This window comes from Pinus tabuliformis, chromosome X (genome assembly GCF_031772625.1).
Source record: "Pinus tabuliformis cultivar Carrire ecotype Pingquan chromosome X, CPIR1, whole genome shotgun sequence".
NCBI classification, from domain to species: Eukaryota; Viridiplantae; Streptophyta; class Pinopsida; order Pinales; family Pinaceae; genus Pinus; species Pinus tabuliformis.
Window position 1 is genome coordinate 819,296,551 of NC_142308.1, and position 21,350 is coordinate 819,317,900.

Genomic DNA, 21,350 nt, shown 5'->3' on the forward strand with positions numbered 1-21,350 from the left:
CATCCTGGACCGCTAAAATTTAGGGAGAACATACACATAACTATAAAAATACTTCCAAATCAAAATTCCTAAGCCAATTAAACATAATTAACTATCTACAAGTTGCTTTGAGAATAAAATTTGATTTTAATTCATAGTTTAATTCAAGGACAAATTAAATTGAAATTTCTTGTTGTCATTTCTGAACACTACCTAACATACCTTATCACTCTCTCCTTAGAAAACCTATATCTCGTTGAAACTCCTAATCACAAACTCTTATTCATTCATTTCCATGCATTTTTACCTAGTGTTCCCTTATGCTTCCCTGACACTGTTAGCACCTAAATCTGCCTTAGGCTGAAGGAAGGCAAAAATTAGGGTAACCACAAACCACACTCAGTCTGGTAGCTAGCCCTACCAGAGCAGGAGAGGGCTCTCTCCGAGTCATGCTCAATGAATAGATAATCGAAAATGGTCTGATATGACTTACAATGAAATATTTACCTTAGGCTAGTAAGTGAATAGGGATTTGGGAAACAATTTTCATGAATGACCGAGCTTCTAGGATGGTATGGGACCAATGCTCAGTAAAGAACAGAGAATTTAATACAAAGGCACAAATTATTCTATGAGGCAAGGTAGGCGGAAAATGTAACAATTTAGTTTGAGGTACCACAACATGAATAGATTGCTGAAGAAAGTGAAAAGGGCATAGTGACGTGAATCCTTTTCAACAGAAGAAATAACACTGACACGTGAAATTTTCCCACAGGCAGAGCAATAAAATTGAATTCTACCTAATGTCACTCAGAAAATTTCACTGGAAATGAACATGAATTGAATTATGAAACATAACGAAATACATATGAAAACATAAGAGACAAATTTGCTACACTCACAACCACAAGAATCTCATGAAGCAGAGCCACTGCCTTTCATTAATTCTCTGTCAAAAATACACAGTGAAGAAACAAAGTTTCTTTCCCACAGTCTCCCAGAAGTTACAAGCCAACCAACCCTTTGCAAATAACTTGCATACAATATATAGAATGTGTAAGGAAGAGATAGAACACCCAAGGGTTGGGGAGTTACTCGAATCATTGCAAAATGGAGATGGAGAGCCAACCATTAGCTATAGGTGCAGCGCTACAAACATGACATTTGGCTTGGGTGACTGTTTGCCTTCCTTCGCCATTTGGATAGAAGCCAATCTGGAGAAAAAAAACTTTAAATGTCACCTTTGGTGCCAAAAAACCGAAGTATATATGAGCGGGCCCACTTGGAGAAGTCGCGAACCGAAATTTCGCGAAACGGAAGCAAATTGGGCAAATTTTCCTCTGTGCGCCGCACCATTTTCTCTGTGCACCGTGCTACTTTGGGTCCTATTTTTGGGCACTTTTAGGTGTCCAAAATGTGCTCAAGTGGGATTTGTGGAAATACTGTCCTATCTACTTTCTAACCCCACTGGAATTTTTGAATTTGGTGCTCATTTTCCCCTCCAAATATTCATTCTCCCAAGACTGCTTCCTGTGTGTCAAAAAAGTGGCAGAGAGGCCATTTTTGGGTGTTTTTTGACCTTTTGGAGACTCATACCTTGCCAAAATTTCTTTTTTGGACACCAGTAGTCGTTATTTTACATTATGAATACAAAAATGCAAACCATTCCTCATTTGGAGCTCTAGAATTTTAGCGTCGTGCCACACAGGGAGAAAAAACTTGTTTTTTGCCCAAAAATTTGTGAAGTGACCAAAAATTCCCCAAATTTCTTGAAATTTGGGCTGGAGATTCCCTATGGGGTGTTATGATGGGCCAAGGAAGCCTCAACCAAGATTTGAAGCCGATCTTGCTCCTTTGCCTCTTTTTCCTTTCTTGTTGCTTTCCGCAATTTCACTTTCAAACTCCTTATTCGGGCCTGTGCACTCATGTTTCGCACCCTGTAACGGAAAGCCATGTGTCTCAGTAGAGCAAGGTCTTGGTCGGCCTTGTCCAGAAGCCTCTCCAAATGCATTTTGACCCTCTCAAGGTTGGCCTCCTAATTCTCATTGATTTCTTGCTCCAAAGATGTGAGCTCAACCCTTCTTCTTTGAGAAGCTTGGCGATGCTCACAAATGTTTTGCAGCTCCATGATCGCCCGCTAGTCCTCAAGCTGCTTGTTTCTCTACTCTAGGTACTTAATGTTCCACTTGGCCCTCTCCAAGTCAAGGGATAAGGACTCAATAACTGATTGCTACTCCTGGATAATCTCTGTAAGCTCTGCATTTGTTGGTTCTGCATCTGTCTCATCATCGTGGAGGAGAACGAATTCGGTCTCTCGTTCACCTGATGGTCCTTCCTCCTGCACTGGCTTCTTACCCTTGCCCTGCTCCTATGATGCTGATGTCGGAAGCGAGGCCCCTTTCACCCTGGGTGGAGATAACACTCGCTTTATCGCTGCAAATAAGGGTCTACTGCCTCTCTGATAGGTGATGTATACTGGCATAGTAGCAATCTCATGTCGCTCACACTGACGAGATGGGCCACCTATATCATGCTCTGCCTCTGATACTACCTGTGGAGCGCTGAAGAAGTGACGGGATATGAAGTCCTCCTAAGCAATACCCTGCAATCCCAACTGATGGTCCACCAAAATCCGGATAAGAGCAAAGTGATAAAAACTGTTGAGCTGCTGTCGAGGGGTGTTGTGCTGCATGAAATTTTTCATCCTCTCTATGTTCCCGCAAATGAAAAATGGGAGGTTCATCATCTGCACCCTGGTAAAGTGCATGAGCAACCTGATCTGATAGGCATAAAGGCGAGAAAACCTCCCCTCACAAATAAAGTATTTCATGATCAATTTCATGAGTGGAGCATACTCATCTGTAAAAAATCTGAATGGAAAAACTCTCGTGAGCTGGCTCAAACAACTGCCCTTAATGTAAGGCTCATAATGATGCCTCTCCACCTTCTTCTTCTTATGCCACTATTCTCCAATGTTTGGTATGTCTGTTGCCACTGATATGGTTTCGGGTTTCAATGTGAAAGTGACCCCAGCCAAGATAGATTGTCCTCCATGAAGGTGAAGTGCAAAAAGATGGGCCAACTCATGATGAACTCTGACATTTGCCACCCTCTGACAAAATTCAAAACATGCTAAGTGCTGGAAACATGACATAGCAAGAGGGCATGCCTGCAACTCGGTGAGGGTGTTTTGCTCATCTCTAACATCTTTGCCACTCCGGTGATTTCTCCTGGGGGCCTGTTCTCCTGAAGCTGTATCACTGTGGGTCTCCTCCTCATATTCTGATGAAACCTCGGATGCCATGACTGCTGTTTTGTAAACTGAATTTAGGCTTCCCTTTGATTATAGTGAAGCTGGAGGTTTCTTTGACAATCTGCCACCAAGGGGACAATCGAAAAGGGACTATTAGGATGGGGGATAATATAATGGGAATAGGGGTTTATAGGAAAATTGTATTAAGGGATATACAATGCGTTTTGGGGTATTTTGATAGGGTAGTGTTTGTGTTGTTGGCAAGGTAGGGTTTGGGTTTTTTGAGCAATAGGAGGAGGGGGAAAGGGAGTATGATCTTAGTAGTGTTAGGGTAGTGATTATGGGGAAAATTGTATAGGGGAAGGAGTAATAGGGGCAGGGTAGGAAAAACACCTTGGCAGCAATATCACTGTAGCACAAACCCTAGCATCATGGTTTTCTTGATGTCTTCTTTGTGCTTGCTTTATGAATTTTTTTTGCAATTTATCACAGGCATAAAATCAACTTATCACCCATAAAAATTGGTGCACAATTGAATTTAGGTGGCCTACCTTGCAAATAGAAGAGCTCCACAAAAATTTTGGGGCGATTTGGCAATGTTCTGGGCGTTTTTCCCTGTGCGTCGTGAGCAAAACCCAGTGCGCCGCGCGCTCGATGTGTGCCACGCCTGTGTAAAGTTTGAACTACGGGCAGGCTGTGTGTGCACTGCGCCCAGTGAGTGTGCCACGCCCCTGAGTATATGCGCCGCGCTCTGTGAAACTACCTCCAAGCTACTCCAAATCGCTCCAACCTCAACTCACGACCTTGCAACCTTCCTCCAACGCTTTTCTTGCACAATGAACTTGTTTTATGATGATATTTGTGTATATAGGCTTGGAGATCATATTTTTAAATTAACCTTTTTAAAAAGGACCCACTTTTCTAATGTCTTGTTCAACACCTTTCACTGACTTTAATATAACACTAATTTTCACCTTTTCTCTAAATTTTGGGCTCAAATGATGAAATTTTCGACACTTTCCGCAGGGATTGCATGACAGAGCAATGTGGCCATGGAAACCATGACTGCACCTGAAGAAATCAATTGTCGACCTTTTTGAAAATTTTGTCACAAATGACACTATTTGACTTTTCTTCAAAAAAGAGTTTTGAAGAATAGTTGAGGTCTGTCAATATGATGGTGAAACTCTGCAGATCATTACGTTGCAAGAGCATCCCTCTAGCCTGCATGGCTTTACTAGACATATTTAAAGACAAAATTGATCAATCCCTGGACCTAATGACCAAAAATGACTTTTGCCCATTAAAGGACCAGACCTTGACTGTTGTGGACTTTTTGATTGTTTGACACAAAGACATGAGCCAACAGGAGCCAGACATGAGGGGAAATGACTAGCATGACCTTCTCCGTCAGATCATGGCATGCCCCTAGCAGAATGTAGCTGAGTGAATGGAGCGGGCCACCTAAAAATGAAATGCATAAAGAGTTTTGATCTCTGACAGAGGGCTGACCAGATCGACTCTAACAGACACGACACTCCTTAACACTCCTTGGCACGTGTTGGTACACCCTAGGTACCTATGACATCTTGGCATGTTAGATTGGATCCTAGCATGCCTTAACACTTCCTAACATACCTTGTCACTCCCTTATTAGCACAGTTGGAAATCACTAACACTTCTAATCAAAAACTCTTATTTGTTCATTTCCATGCATTTTGACGTAGTGCTCCCTTGTGTTTCCCTGTCACTCCCAGCTAACACTTCCTTGCATGTGTTGGCACATCTTGGTCGCATTTCACCCTAACACTCTAGAATTCCTTAACGTTTCCAAACATTCTTTGTCACTCCTCCTTAGCACACTTGGAACTCACTGACACTCCCTGTAACACACTCTTATTCATTAATTTACATGCATTATGACCTAGTGCTTCCTTGTGTTTCTATATCACTCTTTAGCACTCTTGGCACACATTGGCACACCCTGACACTTGGCACATATTAGCAGGCTTTCCTATCACTCTATCATGCCTTGGAAATTCCTAGCATACCTTGTCACTCCCTCCTTAGAACACCTATAACTTCCTATCCCTCCCTATCACACACTCTTATTCATTTATTTCCATACCATTGAAACTAGTCCTCCCTTGTGTTTCCCTACAAATCCCTAGCATTCGTTGGCGCCATATAATAGAACCTAGCATATATTGGAATGCCATACCACTTGGCATGTCTTGGCATTCCTAACATAAGTTGGAATATTATTGCAAGTTTTATCACTTCTTCGGGCCACAGGCTCACCATATGTAGCCTACGCTGAGGTCCACAAAAAAACAGTAGGGACTGAGCAGAGTTTTCAAAAAATTGAAAATTCGCTCCCAATTTCCTCGCTAGAACAAATTCTTGTAATATTCATGAAGGAGGAGGAGAAATAGGTGAAACAGAGGAGCCAAGATCGCCTCAGGTAGTAATTCAACAAGGAACACCTAGTATCCTAGACTGAGGGAGTGTTGTTAAGATCATTCCCACCCCTTCTAATCATCCTAGGAATAACTCTCTAGAGATCCTGGAAGGGTACTAGCATATATTTGATCAAATGGCCAACAACCCACAAGTACCCCAGACCTCTACATTGCAATATCCCATCATTGACACAACTATCAACGCACCCATGAAAGTTATCCCTCTCCAAAATATTCCCACCTTTCATGGATTGACATCAGAGGATCCAAATGTATTTCTGTTTGAATTTGATGTACTATGTTGGGGTTATGATTATACCACCAACCCACAAAAACTAAAGCTGTTTCCCTCGACATTAAAAGTGGCAGCCTTGCATTGGTTTATGGGATTAGGTGGGGTCACAATAAATTATTGGGATCAAATGAAAATCGCCTTCCTTAAAAAATATCAGGACTATTGCAGAACTAGGGAATTGAAAGACGAAATATTCCAAATGGTAGCAAGACCTAGTGAAATGTTAGAAGAATATGTGGAATGTTTTCAATATAACCTCCAGTGGTCTCCCTATGCAACTCTGCCTTTACCTGATAATTTGCTAAAAGCTACACTGATTAAAGGGATGAAAGAATAATCGATAAGGACATTAAATATTATGGGTAAAGGTGATATATATCAAGAAGAGTATGCTGACATTATTAAATTGTGTATTAGGTTCTCAAGAGGCAGTATGAGATTGAAACCAACAGAACATGACATGACCACTAGGGACAACAAAATCTCTGGTGGAGGTATAACTCATGTAGAAATTGGCAACCTGCTAGAGGATTTCAAAACAGATATTTTGGGAACTCTTACAATGCAATTAGACATTATCCAAGCCAAGAAAGAACAGGCTGAAGCATGACAAAACTTGGTGATATTTTGTCCTAGATGCAGGAAGAAGCATAGTCACAAAGAGTGCCCGCAGGATATGGTGAAAACCTATCCCATATGTACTAAAGATCATGCCACAAAAAGCTACCCATAACTAGTCTACCTGCTAAATCAGCGTCGCCAATGGCAACCATGACAAATAGGTACGCCTACTGATCCATCTTCTTTCTTTCAACCCTCGTAATATAATTCACAATAATACCCAGGAGCTATGTGGCAGAACCAGCCACCTTTTTCCAATTGGTCACAACAACCATTCTCTATGCCAGCTTGGCCCAACCAATCAAATCAAAATAACAATTGGCCAAATTCCTCTTACTTCCCACCGTTTTGGCATAATAATGCATATCAATCTCAATGGTGACTCTCCACTTCACAGAACCAGAACTGGAAGTCAAGCTGGCAAAGACCTACAAACCAGCTAATAGGAACAATCCCCCTACCTCAACCCACACTGCTAGCACCCTACACATTGCAACAGAACCCTCAGACCAACCTACAATTGCAGCTCCCAGCCCAACCCAACCTGAACCCCAACAACAGACTGGTTCAATCTGTGCAAATTATTGAAAAACCAGAGCCAGAAACTGAGTTGAGGGAGTGTAATGAGCTTCAATTAAGGTCTAGATGGATAATAGAATCAGAGGGGTATAAAAATATACAAATTGAAGACCCGTTACCTGTAGAACAAGTACCACAATTGGAGAATTCAGTTAAACAAAAATATCATGATCAAACTATTGCCTGTTCTCCACCATTCCCAGAGACATTAATTATACCCCACTCAAAAGAATATCCTGAATTTTATCTTTTGAGAGAATTGGAAAAACTGTGTACAAAAAAGCTGAAGAGGAAAATAAAAACAACCCCAACTATCCATGTAGTCTGTACTTTATCTGATTTACTATAAGGGAGAGAAATGCCTGTAAAATATGAGGACCTAGGAAACCCTATAGTCACGGTGCAAATAAATGGATGCTCCTTCCCCAATGCATTAGTCAATCTAGGAGCAACAATCAATATTCTTACAACAACAAGTTGTCAAAATCTTGGCATTACATCCTTGGACCCAACCATGACCTTGTTGGAATTGGCTGACCGATCGGTAGTGAAACCAGAAGGCACATTACAGGATGTAATGGTGTCTGTAGATTCTTGGGAATACCCAGCAGATTTTCTGATCATCAATCCTAGAAATCGACTCGATAGACATCCTCTAATTCTAGGTAGACCTTGGCTAGCAACCACAGATGCTTACATAAGCTGTCAAACAGGTAGAAAGACTATAGCAAGAGGAAGCAATGTGAAGAAAAGCCTTATATCCTCCAGCTCAGCCAAGTTTAACAATAATAAATACCAGAAAACAACCTGTATCATATCTAATTGAAAACATTAGATCACCGCTAACTATAGAAGATGCTCTTGAATTCAAGGATCAAATAGAAGATGACATCATTAACACTTACATTAACCAACCAGATGCCGCATCCCATCCAAAATGTCACATGATCGAAGCAACCCTCGATAACAAAATAGAAGAAAATCCCTTAAAAGATATTAACGACTAGTCAATACCAACAAATTTTGTTTATAACAACAAAACCATATAAATTGAGCTAAGGAAAACTTTAAATATTAATAAAAACCTGACTGTTGACCAGGAGTAGAAGCTTGTTCAACTTCTGAGAAAATATAAAGAGGTTTTTGCATGGGTTTACCTGGACATGAAAGGGATTGATCCCCAATTATGCATGCACCACATCTGTATAGAGAAAGATGGTAGGCCCATTCGAAAACCTCAACAGAGGTTAAACCCTCACCTTAAAGATATTGTTAAAGCTAAACTACAAAACTGTTAGATGTAAATTTCATCTATCCTATATTTAACAGCAAATGGGTCTCTCCATTAGTAGTGGTGCCTAAAAATAATGGAAAGTGGTGTATATGTGTTGACTATAGAGAGCTTAATAAAGCAACCCAAAAGGACCATTTTCCCCTTCTATTCATTGACTAGGTCTTAGACACATTGGCAGGAAAAAAAATTATTTTCCTTCCTAGACGGCTTCAGCGGCTATAATCAAATTCAAAATTCCCTTGAAGACTAGGATAAGACTACCTTTACCTGCCCTTGGGGGACATTTTCTTACAGGGTCTTACCTTTTGGGCTGTGCAATGCACCTGCTACATTCCAGAGGGTTATACTCAACATTTTTTAGATCTGATAAATGAAGGGCTCGATGTGTACGTGGATGACTTTACACCTTATGGAGATGAATTTGAGCTGGCATTACAAACATTAGAGAAATTTTTGAAAAGATTCATTGCTACCAGGCTCCTTTTAAGCCATGAAAAATGCGACATGATGATGACCGAGATCCTCATCTTGGGTCACTATACCTCAGCAGCTAGAATTTAGGTAGATCCAACAAAAACTCATATAATGTTTTTAATACCTACCCCTTCAACAATAACTGAGGTATGCATTTTCTTGGGATTCTATGGCTATTATAGAAGATATATAAAGATTTTTTCTCAAATTGCTGCACCGTTATATGGATTAATAGGAAATATCGATTTCATTTAGACTAAAAAACGTGGCATTGCTTTTGAAGATTTAAATGGCTTGTATCAACAGCCCCAATATTACGGGGCCCAAACTGGGATTTCCCATTCCATTTTTCATCTAATATTTTCAGATTTCTTCCACCATCCCTACTCCTAAGGAGTGTTGAGCCACTCTCTAGATATAAATAGGAAGTGTTGCCTATATATATATATATATACATATACATATGTTTACTAACAATTCTATGATTTTTCAGATGGAGGATAGGGGGTCTCATCACAAGCCAACCTACCATGATCATAAGGAAGCAGTGAAGTGGAATTCCCACTATGGCCACCACACCAGCGATATGATCCAATGGATGCATGAAGAAAAAGTCCTTGGAACAGGAGGTCTCATTACGAGCTACCCTACCCACCTTTCGCTCTTTCTTAGTGAATGGAAATGTGTTCATCTAGTTACCAAGCCAACACTTTTGTCTCTACTCTGATATCATAATGCACTTCCCTAATTATATATAGAGGATCATGGTTCCAAAGGGTGAAAAAGCAACTTTGTTGAGGCTATAAACGTCTGCGGGCAACAGAAGCTCTGCTGATGGTATTGGAGTCATATTTTCAACATCAATAGTTATTATAATTCCCTTTTCTTATTTTTACCTTTACTATAGAGAGATTATGTTCCTTATCTATTTTTGAACCTTTATGCATGCCATATATTTTAAAAATCAATCATAGTAGCTTTAAGTGGAATGATGATGACAAATATCTTTCCTGCGTCAGTTGTCCTTTTTCCATTTCGAATCACCTCACGACATCTCCACACTTATTGATAATTTTCATTATATTCATTGATTTCAGCACTTCGATATATTTTGCAATCCTATCATGAATATGCATACCTTGCCACTTTTATCACCCATGTACTTCGCTGCCAGCACATCATTCCTTCACTCATTCAGTCGAAGGTGACCTATCATTTCAAAGGGGGGCGAGGAGCAACCTCTAGTGTATTTATGTATGCGTTTTAGTCCTTTATTCGATTGTGCAAGGAAATACGACATTCCATGATTACGGAGTATGTGGTACAATAGTAAGTCCTAGATAATGGTATTCATGCCTGTAAAGTATCATTTGAAATAACTATTATAACAACTTGTTGTTCCATCACTCGGATCTGTCTATTGTTGTGATATCTCTGCTACACTAACTGTTTTTAGAATCTAGGCAATATGGGAGGAAGAATAGTGCACAGGGAGTTGCTAATATTGGTCATTTCTGATGCAGCGATAGAAATTCTAGCCCGAGCTGGGTGGATAACATACTTCACACGATTTCAGCAACCCAATGAAGCAATTGCTATTGAATTCCTAAAAAATTTACAGAATGGACAATCTATGATAAGAGGGAGGCAAATCACAGTGTCAGATGCGGTGCTAGCTGAAGTGTCCGGATTACCAGCAGAAGGACCCGTATGGGATAATAAAAGATTGAAGTTGCAAGATGTTATTGTTGTCTTTAAGGACGAGGGACATGACCTGATCATCAAAGGCAAAGGAGTTCGACCATCATCCCTTGGAGAAATGTGGGGAGAACTAGCTAGAGTCGTTTAGGATTACATCACATGTGATGGGAAAAAAGACATGGTAAGGCCGTGTCAAATTAAACTTTTAGCAGTTATGAAACAAACATTTCCTGTGAATTTTCCTACATATTTTAATTTCCTATTGCATGACATCGCTCGAAGTGTAAAAAAGTCCCAACATATAGAAACCATCATGAGCCACCACTGTTTGATTAGGCTAATAGTGAGCTACAACCTCGCCCAACAGAAATCAAGTTGGGAGGAATTAGTATTTTCCATTGAAGGGGGCCTAGCTCTGCCTGCACCTAACCCTATTCCGAAAAGGAAGAGGAATATCCTTACAGCAAACATTCCCCAAAATCATAGACATTCTGCTAGGCTGAGGGAAAACTTAGGAGCGGCCAAAAACCCCCAGGGTAGTATCAGCCAGCCCATAGAATTGTCTAGCGTGGTAAGTGAACAACAATTGCTGATGGAAGGCCAGGATAACCCTGAGTCGGACCATGAGGAAGAATCAGGGCATTATGGAGAAGAAGAAAGAAATGAATCAGAACTCCCCTCAACATCAAGTCCCCTAGGTGACTTACTGCACAATATTGAATTCGCCCAAGTTTTGGCCAATATGGATGATTTCATACAGTCTGAAAGCCCGCTCAATTTTAACATTGGAGCAACCCAATCTGTAGAGAACTTTGGCCACGATAGAATTATATAAGAAAATGTAAGCTGTGAAGCAGAAATAAGGGTAGAAGCCACTCAAGAAGAGGTGAACCAACCTAGTGATATGCCTCTAGAAGAACCCAGTCAGGTAGGCCTAAATACAGAGAATATAGGCCAAACAGAAAAAATAGGAATAAACCAAGAAGAGGATTACCGATCTGGGGACACAGTTCTTGTAGAACAAAGCCAAGATGAGCAACTAAGCTCATTAGAAATAGAGACGATTAACAGAATAGTGGCTCCTCCTAAAAAGCAGAGAGACAAAATTAAAAAGACTAGGAAGGAACAACAGAGGCTGCGGAAAACAATAAAAAGGCTCAGGAAAAAGATAAGAAAATATCAGCGGGGAAGGTTCCAGACAAAACCCCAGAAATAATAAATGCAGCCATTCAAACTGAATTATATGAAACAAAAGCTACAGGGACCCAAATTGAGCCCACACTCAAATTGTTAAGGAACAACATGCAACTCTTGCAAAAGCAGCTACCCAAACAGAGGCTATACCTTCTTATGACTTAGCTATTCAGACGGAGGTGGTACCGTCCTATAGCATGGCTACCCAGACAGAGGCTTCGACCTCCCATAACAAAGAAACATAGACAATAGGCATCCATTCTCATAGCAGAAGTATGCAGACAAATACCCAAGCCAAAGATATCATGACAAGCAACAACCCTAGTATAGTGAATCTTCAAGAAGATTTAGCACAGGCTCAGCTTACCATAGAACGACTTGAGCTAGAAACTGTCTCCTAGCAAAAATACCAAGAATTACAGAGGCAACTTTGGGACATGAATACATCAGAAAGTGAGACCTTCGATAAATACCAAAAGGCAGAAGAAAGAATTGAGAAAATGAAGCTCAGATTAGAGAAGGTCATTAGTCAAATAGACACTATTTTCTCATTGTACACTGATGTCTTAGCATGCAGATCTCCTGCCAATAATCATGCCTTATTTTTTCTATAAAGATACCTGCACTTGAAAATCAAATCCGCTAGGGCTGGAAAACTGATAGAATCAAAAACAATTGATGATTTCATAAATTGTTGCAAACAACATGGGGTAAAAGTTCAAAGATTGTTGTGTGAATTTTACCTACATAATTTTGTATTAGAGGAAGAAGTTGAAAAGAACCCCAATCCTTTTATGGGGGATGTGCAATTCCAAGCTTTTATTTCATTCGCTGTCAATCAACTGAAATGGTTCAAGGTTCAAGGCTGGTTCCAGAGGCAGGAGAATGGACTAGACCTTTGGGTCTGAGGTGAAACCAAACACCCGTTACAAATGCTGGCCAATCACAAAAGTCTGATGAAAAGGGAAGGAGTAATCAAAATTTTGGGGCCTATTCAGAAAGAGATTGTCCAGAAGGGAGTAGAATACTTCTTCTCCATTTAGAAAGCTCCTTGGCTATAGCCAAGCTCAAGTGGACAATTTCAAATAGTAATGTATAGAATAGAGAGCCATTTAATTATAAAAATTTTAGATTGGCTACAAAAGGCTTTGTCACTTATAGCAATCTCATCTTAAGAGAAGGTCCTTATTAGCTAGGTTGTTGGTTCTGTAGCCCTATTGTTTGGTATCCTACTGAAGGGTATCAGGCTATATATGAACTGCTTGAAGGACAGACATGGCACATCTTTGAGTTCTTGGCCAAGAATCATGGTTTCAAACTACTTTAAGACATTCCTTCTCTAGGTTATTATCTGACTGCTTTGCATACGAACTACATGCTTTTCATGAGGACATGAAAAAGGGTAAGCAGGGGAGTATGTTGAGTCATAGAAAAGGTATGCATTTACTATTAAGCTCATCATCCTTTTCCTTTATTCTTATCGTTTCTATATCTCAATGCGCTCATCTATTAAGGAATTATAGTAAGAAATGAAGGAATTATCTGTAGTTACGACTTAGCTAATTATTACCTTTCTTTATGTAGGAAAACAACAAAAGGGACAAATGTTTTTCCCTATGAAGGAACAAGAAAAATTGGTAAGATAAGGAAGGAACACGGTGGTTGCAGATAAGGTCAAAAGAAAATTAGAAAAATCAGCATGAGAAAGGAAACGATGTCTGAAGTTGGAAAATAGTTTCGAATCCCTCAGGATCGAGAGATCCTGAGGGATCGCATTTATCATTTATCATTTTACCCTTTCCTATTATAAAAGGAGATGTTTTGTAAGAAGGAAGGGGGGAGGAATTTCTATATTATTGAAATTTTAATTGTAATTACATACCCTCGCTATCGAGAAGAACACGAATATATTGTAATACTCATTCAGTTTGATTATTAATATATATAAGTAAAGTTGATGTTCCCTCGTGTCACCTGAAGTAACTTAGCAGTGTTCTCTAGTGGTTAAGGGCCCGACCTCTGGTGGATTCAACTACTTTTCTTGTGTCATACATTTCCAATTCTCACAAGTGTGATGGTTTGATACTATTCTTACTTTCTGTGATTTATCGCTTCGCTGTTTATTATTTTCCAGTGTTAATAGAATCTCTTTACTTTATATAATTTGCAGTGTTGTCATTGATTCAGTTTACTTTCGTTTCAAATCAAGTTACTTAGATAAATATTCCACTTGATATAATAAACTGTAAAGAGTATTAACTATCGCTATTGAAACTCTTAGATTGATATCATTTGATGTTTAGATTTTTTATTGAGGACTCGGTTTGATTTAGATTAAATTAGTTAAAGAGGGATGAGTTATCACTACTGTACTCTCAATTGATGTTGTTGTTACTTTGATGAATGTAAGATTTTCTTTCGTTAAAGGATTGCGTTTTCTTTAATTGCAATTGGAATTTAATAGATGCATCCGTTTACTCTTGTATTTAAAAGATCTATACTGCAATTTAAGAACATTACTCTCTGAGTTAAATAGTAGCCACATACTGTGTACACCCTTGAAATAAGAAGACTTGTCGAGATTGATAATTAATGTGAGGATAATTAGGAGTATTTAAAGCCACCTTTTATTGACCAACACCTTAGCACACCTAGAACTCACTAACACTTCTTATCACAAACTCTTAATTGTTCATTTGCATGAATTATTTTCACCTAGTGCTCCCTTCTGTTTCCCTAACACTCCCTAACACTTTCTAGCACGTGTTGGAAAACTCTGGCACCTATTACATCTTGGCCGCATGCCGCTCTGGAACGCTAGAATGAGTTAGCGTTTCTTAGCATACCATGTCACTTCCCCCTTACCACACCTATAAATTGCCAAAAATATCCATCACACACTCTTATTCATTCATTTCCATGCATTTTTACCTAGTTCTCCCTAATGTTTCCCTAGCACTTTCTAACACTCAACATGCATTAGCACACCTTGACACTTGACACATCATGGTAAGCTTCCTTATCACTGTAGCATGCCTTGGAACTGTCTATCATATCTTGTCACTCCCTCATTAGAGCTCTTGTAACTCATTGACACCTCATTTCCATCAATTTGAAACTAGTGCTCCCTTTTGTTTCCCTCACAGCTATCCCTAATACTCCCTAGCATGTGTTCACGCCAAACCTTGGAACTGGACACATCTTGGCAGGCCTTAGAACTTGCCATATCTTGGCATGCCTAACATGCCTTGGAATTATCTAGCATGTGTTAGTAACTCCTGACATTCCATGGAACACCTTGGAACTCCGTAGTTATCATGTCCTCATAGATAACCTTACTTTTATTACGACTTGGGAACCCAACCAAAGCATTAGAAAACCAGTGTTGTGCCCAACCCAAAGTCTCCCTTTTTTTGAAGCTACTTTCCTTATCTCCTTATCACAACCATAGGATTGCTTCACACAAGTCCTATCATGAACATCTCCTAGCACACTTCGTTCCTGGGAAACCTAGAATTTGCTGACACTCCTTGGCACACACTCTTATTCATTTATTTCCATGCATTTTGACCTTGTTCTCCCTTGTGATTCCCTAGCACTTCCTAACACTCCTTAGTATGCATTGATATTGCATGACATGTGTTAGAGTTCCTTTTCATTCCTTGGAATGCCCTGGAATTCCTTAGCTATCATGCCCTCACAATTACCCTTGTTTTTTTGGGGACTTGGGAACCCAACCAAGTCCTTCCTCAACTACAAAAGCTTGACCAAGTTACAATTACTACAACTATACTTTCCTTGTTCACCTAAGAACTGATTACAACTCATCGTAGGCTACTCATGTACAATTTCAACTTATCCCACTTAACAAGTTACAAGTTTCCAAGTCAAAGCTCACATCCAACTATGGCCATAAAACAACTAAGAAACATAGTTTACATCTTGACATGCCATAACACCTTGCATGTCTAACAATCCCTTGGAACTATGTGGCATGTGTTAACACCCACTGCATTGATTGGCATGCTTTGGAACTCCCTAGCACACCCTACCAATCCTTGACATGCCTTGGCAAGTACAATCCCTCGTCTCCCAAGGTGAAAGAGAAAGGTTTTTTCCCAACAGTGATGAATCCTCCCATCCTTTATACAACTATCTCGACTGCCCCTACCATCTTGGCAACTCCGGCTACAGATGTCACTATGACCGATTTTATGATTGTTAATCAACCACAAATCCACTTATCCACTACTCGACAATGCCACCCTTAGGTACTCTCTCTTCATTTGTTTCTTTATCTTTTATTGTTAGCTACATTTTGGATTTGGGGAAAGATTGGAATACAACAAAACATGCACTCCCTGTATATATGTTATTGAAAGCAATTATAAGTTTGTGTGGCTAGGGTTATGTGGTAGATATCAACTTCTTCAATGAGTCCTAGAAGTCACATCCCTTGGGTAGGTGACTTCAAGAACAAACTGAATCTACTTTCCATTGTAGCTAATAATTGGCCATGGTTAGCTTGATAGGAAAAAAGGTATTGTAGAAAAGTCTTATGATTTTTTTATAACATGATTATATCCATAGATCAAATTCCATTTGTACATGTTGATGTAGAACTTTGATGGTGATGATAAAAATGTCTTGAAGTCAAAACTTAAAAATTGTATTGAGCTTAGTTAACCCAATATGGGAGTGCCATAATTTTGCTAAAGTTCATGATTCTAACAAATAAAAGGCTAGATATCTATATCTATCTATCTATCTATCTATATATATATATATATACATATATACATATATATATATACATATATACATATATATATCTATATATATATATATATATATATATATATATATATATCAAGTAAATAAAGACAAATTAATCTTACATGAATTTCATTCTATCACATGCATCCACAAGATGTTCATCCATCGTTACCTGTGTGAACCCATGAAAAGAGAAATCTCTAGTGAGGTATATCACGATCCAGGAAATTTTCCTCGTTACTACTCAAACAAGCCATATTAGGAGAAATAAATGAGAAACAATTGGGGTAGGCTCACAAGCCTCATGGATCCATATGTTTATCGAGCGGGTTCACTTCAACATATCGATGCCACTTGAAGAGATGGTGTACCAATTACCCTCTATATAATAGAGATTAAAAATTTAACCATCGATAGGTTTTTTATTGTTTTATCTGGATGGGAAAAGAGAAAAATATCATTCATGAATGATAGTATGTAGGTCTCTCCATTGTGAAGGAGACATGTGTGGGGGAAAAGTAGCAAAAGAAAACACAAGTGCAGGTGATATATGGTTGCTTCTAATAGTGCAAAGGCCAAGAGTAGAGGTGACACATGCATTATTGACGCAGCCCAGGCCTCTCCCAGGCCACTTCTAACAGGATCCTTCCATCACCCATGCAAAGAAAACTCATTCACTGATGTTGAACTTCATGATTTATAAAAACCTAGCTTGGTTAAGACATAAAGCATGAAAATCCATACAAGCTCATATATATAAGGCTCTCGAGGGAACTTACAAGAGATACCTCACACAACATCTATGTCCACTTTCTCTATATACTCACGACATGATTACCCAAGACAAGGCTCGTATGGAGATATTACCTGGCCTTCCCATATGCAAGAGTCATTATATATATCTATATCGCTGTTCCTTTTGTTACTCTCGGTCAGTATATAGACATACAACGTTTTATATATATATATCGGACCCCAACCTGAGTTTCGTGATCGACCAAAAATAGCTTCTATGCTGGACCGATCCTCCTGTACTCACCGTTTGAACTTACGTCAGATCCGTTGGTTGCAATCACTCCGGTGATGAACTTACGCTCCTCCAGAACTGGTATTCGCATATGCATATGCTCCGTGGTTCGCTATTCGATACAGTTGGTGACTTGTTGTCCACGGAAGACTCCTCTTCATTATATCATAACCTTTGTTTCGACATGCGGCAGCTATGAAGACAGAGGCGCTTATAACAGTGAAACTCGACGGCTATAGCTGTATGGTCGTGCAACCAGCAAGTTTCATGTTATGGCATATCAAATCGTTCGGTAATTTCTTCTCACTAACAAGCCTGCGCAAAAAAGCAACCCAAGCATAAAATATTCTTGTTATAGATCGCCAACAACAACAATCCGGGTAGACATCTGATTATCATAACCAGTGGAAGACAAAAATAAAAGGCCCGAATAATAAAACAACGCCGAGCGCCCTCACTACCAAGAAAACAGTCGATTTATTCAAAACTCAGTTTATTATGCGTTATTACTTTCAGTGCTCCAAGGTTCCGATCTGATACCATCGGAAGTCACAAGTTGCCGAGTTCTTTAATACACAAACCTGTCAACCATTATTCCGCGCCGATGCTATATTTCTCCCCTACTCCGTCACATTCAGGTTCCATACAAAATTCGTTACACGATCCGATAAGATCGATATCAGAATTCGCCATGAATTAAGTGCCAAGAGTCAAGAACCCAGTAACCCCGATCCGTCCAATCGGATCCTGGAAATCGCGTTGCAACACGATGTTTAACGATCTTCCGGAATGTCAGAGCGATTCGATGCACTTCAAAAGATCCACACCGTCTTTCTGATCTATTTTCCGGGGTAAAGACGGTTCCCAATTCACAAAATTTGATAACGCCGAATTGCAATAGAGATAGACTTCTTCAAATTACAAAAGAAACGCAGATCAAACCCAATTCAATCGATTATACAAACATACCATACTCGCGTTTCCACAAATTTCGAATGCAGTTCTTCAACGTCGGATACACTCCATACAATCTGCAATTACAGCCAATCTAATGGCAAAAAACACCACGTGTTCTATTTTCTATCAATTTAATCATCATAAAGCATAATCGATGTATTCAAATCACAATTATATTCAAAGAATGAAACAATCTCGGCTATTGGACAGTTACACAAAACTGATCATTGTTTTTGTTTTTATTCATCTCAATACTAAATCTGAGCGTAGCGCTCCACACCAAACCAAACACTCACACAATTGCTCTTCTCCTCCAAGCGACACATAAACTCTAATCAATCTAAAAGAAATCCCCTCAGTTCATTACAATTTTCCTCTATTTATTCTCCTAAATCATCTAACAGAGTTTCCTATTTTTCCAAGAAAGAACATAATTCTTCTATTCCGTTGCTTTCCAAGCACACCTAGACTAATAGCTCTATCTCAAAATCCAAAATAAGCTAATCTCCTATTTATTACAATAACAAATTATTTGAGGAATCCAACCTCCTCAGTAAATTGTTTTTGACCAACAGTAAATAAATTTCACTGGATTTAACCACAACATGTGGACAAATCTCCACATTGCTGGCTGGGTCTAGATGCTCCTGCATCAGACTCCCAATGTTTAAATTAACCATGATCTCCTAATCATGTGTTTCTGGTTTGCATCCTCCTGGATCCCATACTTGATTTGATAGTCTGTTCTTGATTACTGCTGCTGTTGTTTGTTCCTCAAGTCTTTCGCTTTTGCGTTGCAATGCCTCACTATCTGCTGCTGTCCTTTTCACATACCAAGCTGTTGTTTTACTTACTTTAATTTTCAATTCTTCATTCCTTGCTGACTTCCTCATCAAAAGATTCGGCTTATACAAATCTGCTATCTCATCTGGAAGTTCTCTCAAAAGTTCTGTATCATCTTTACTAACTGCGTTGTTCGCAATATTTGTCTTTAATCTTCCTGCACTCTGGATTTCTTCAAGATAAATGACCTTCAATGACTCAGTGTATCCTTTGAATTCAAAAATTCTTTTGCCATTCTCCTTAGTCTGCATATGACCATGAGTAGTCATTCCTTCAACAGTCTTCAATAACTGTTTATCTTTCCTTAAGTCAATGTGACCTGCAAACACACAATAACCTTTAGTTTTCAAAATACAATACCTTCGATTTTCTTTTGATGCTTCAAGCACCAATCCTCCACCATAGATATTTTGGATTTCAGCGGATCCTTCTTGCGATGAATCCAATTCTCCGAGTCTTTCTTTCTTCAACAAATCAATATGAATTTTCCCAGGTTTCCTGAACTTATTCATCAGCTTGCCATTCCACCTCCGTTGCAATAGCTTCCACTTCACCCTTTTCTTCATTCTCCATCTATATCTTCGATCTTCATTTATCTTTGTTTGTACTATCAGACCAATTTCTAGTTCTTCATTCTGCTGCCAGCTTCCATACTTCTGCAATTTAATGCTTTCCTCAAATTCATCCTCATGTAGCTGATCATTCCTTCCAAATTTCTGGTTACTTCCACCTTCGTCTTGCTGAGTTAATATTTCTGTCTCTTTTATGCCTTTGAGGACATAACCTCCTTGCTGCTTATGATCTTTCATCTCACCTTCATATAATCGCTGCTCAATTTCTCTGATTTCAGCATCATATTTATTAATGCTGTCTTCGGCATCTTTTCCTCCATCAGGTTCTGTAAGCTTTGTTTCTCCTTTGGGTTCTTCGAGTAATCTTTCCAAGAATTCTATCTCCTTGTGAAATCTCTCCAGTAGATCATCACAATTTTCCTTCTCAGCTTTATTCTTTTCTTGTCAATCCCCCTGAGTTGACCTATTTTCTACATCATCATGTTGCAAGTATCTTTCATTAATTCCACTAAACAAATTCATTGGTTTACCTTTTTGTAGCCCCACTATGGAATTGTCTTTAGACTGCTAGTCTATTTCAACCTCATCTGACTGTTTCATACCAAACAGGATTTCATCTATGAACTCCTTCTGTTTCAATAGATCAACGCCTTCTTCCTCTAAAAGGGATTCACCATCATACTTTACCTCACGAACTACATTCCTGGTGACAACTTCATCAGGTTGTCCATCATCCTCTGCATATCCTGCAAACATACACAAACTATAAGCATCAAAATCACAAGGCTTCATTGCCTCATCCACTTCCTTTGTCAACATATCCTCAAATTGTTCTGAATTCTGCCAGTAGTCCAGAAGACCTTCAGCTAACCTCTCATAATCTTCTTCTCCCAACATTTCACCTTGTTCTGGTTTGCAAATGGAAACTTCCAATTCTACCTCTGTTTCTCTGAGTTTCTCTGATTCCTCTTGAGCACTCAATATCTGCTCAATCTTTTTCAATTCTTCTACTATCTCTGACTTCACTCGCTGATTTCTCCTTTCTTGTAGCCTTGGCCACTTTACTCTTTTCCTCATGGTCCAAACACTTTTCCGCAGCATCTTCATCAATACTCTAATCTGGAAATCTATCTCAGCTTTCTCTCGGTCAAACTCTTCTTGACTCATCCTCATGCCATTTGCTTTGGCATCTTCCTTTCTGCTGTGGCTCCCTTGTGAACTTCTGCTATGACTATCTGTAGTCATTTCCTGCTCCTCTCTTTCGATGAGCTCCTCGCACCTCTGCATCAAGCCTCTGCAACAGTAAGTCCTCCTTACTGCAAT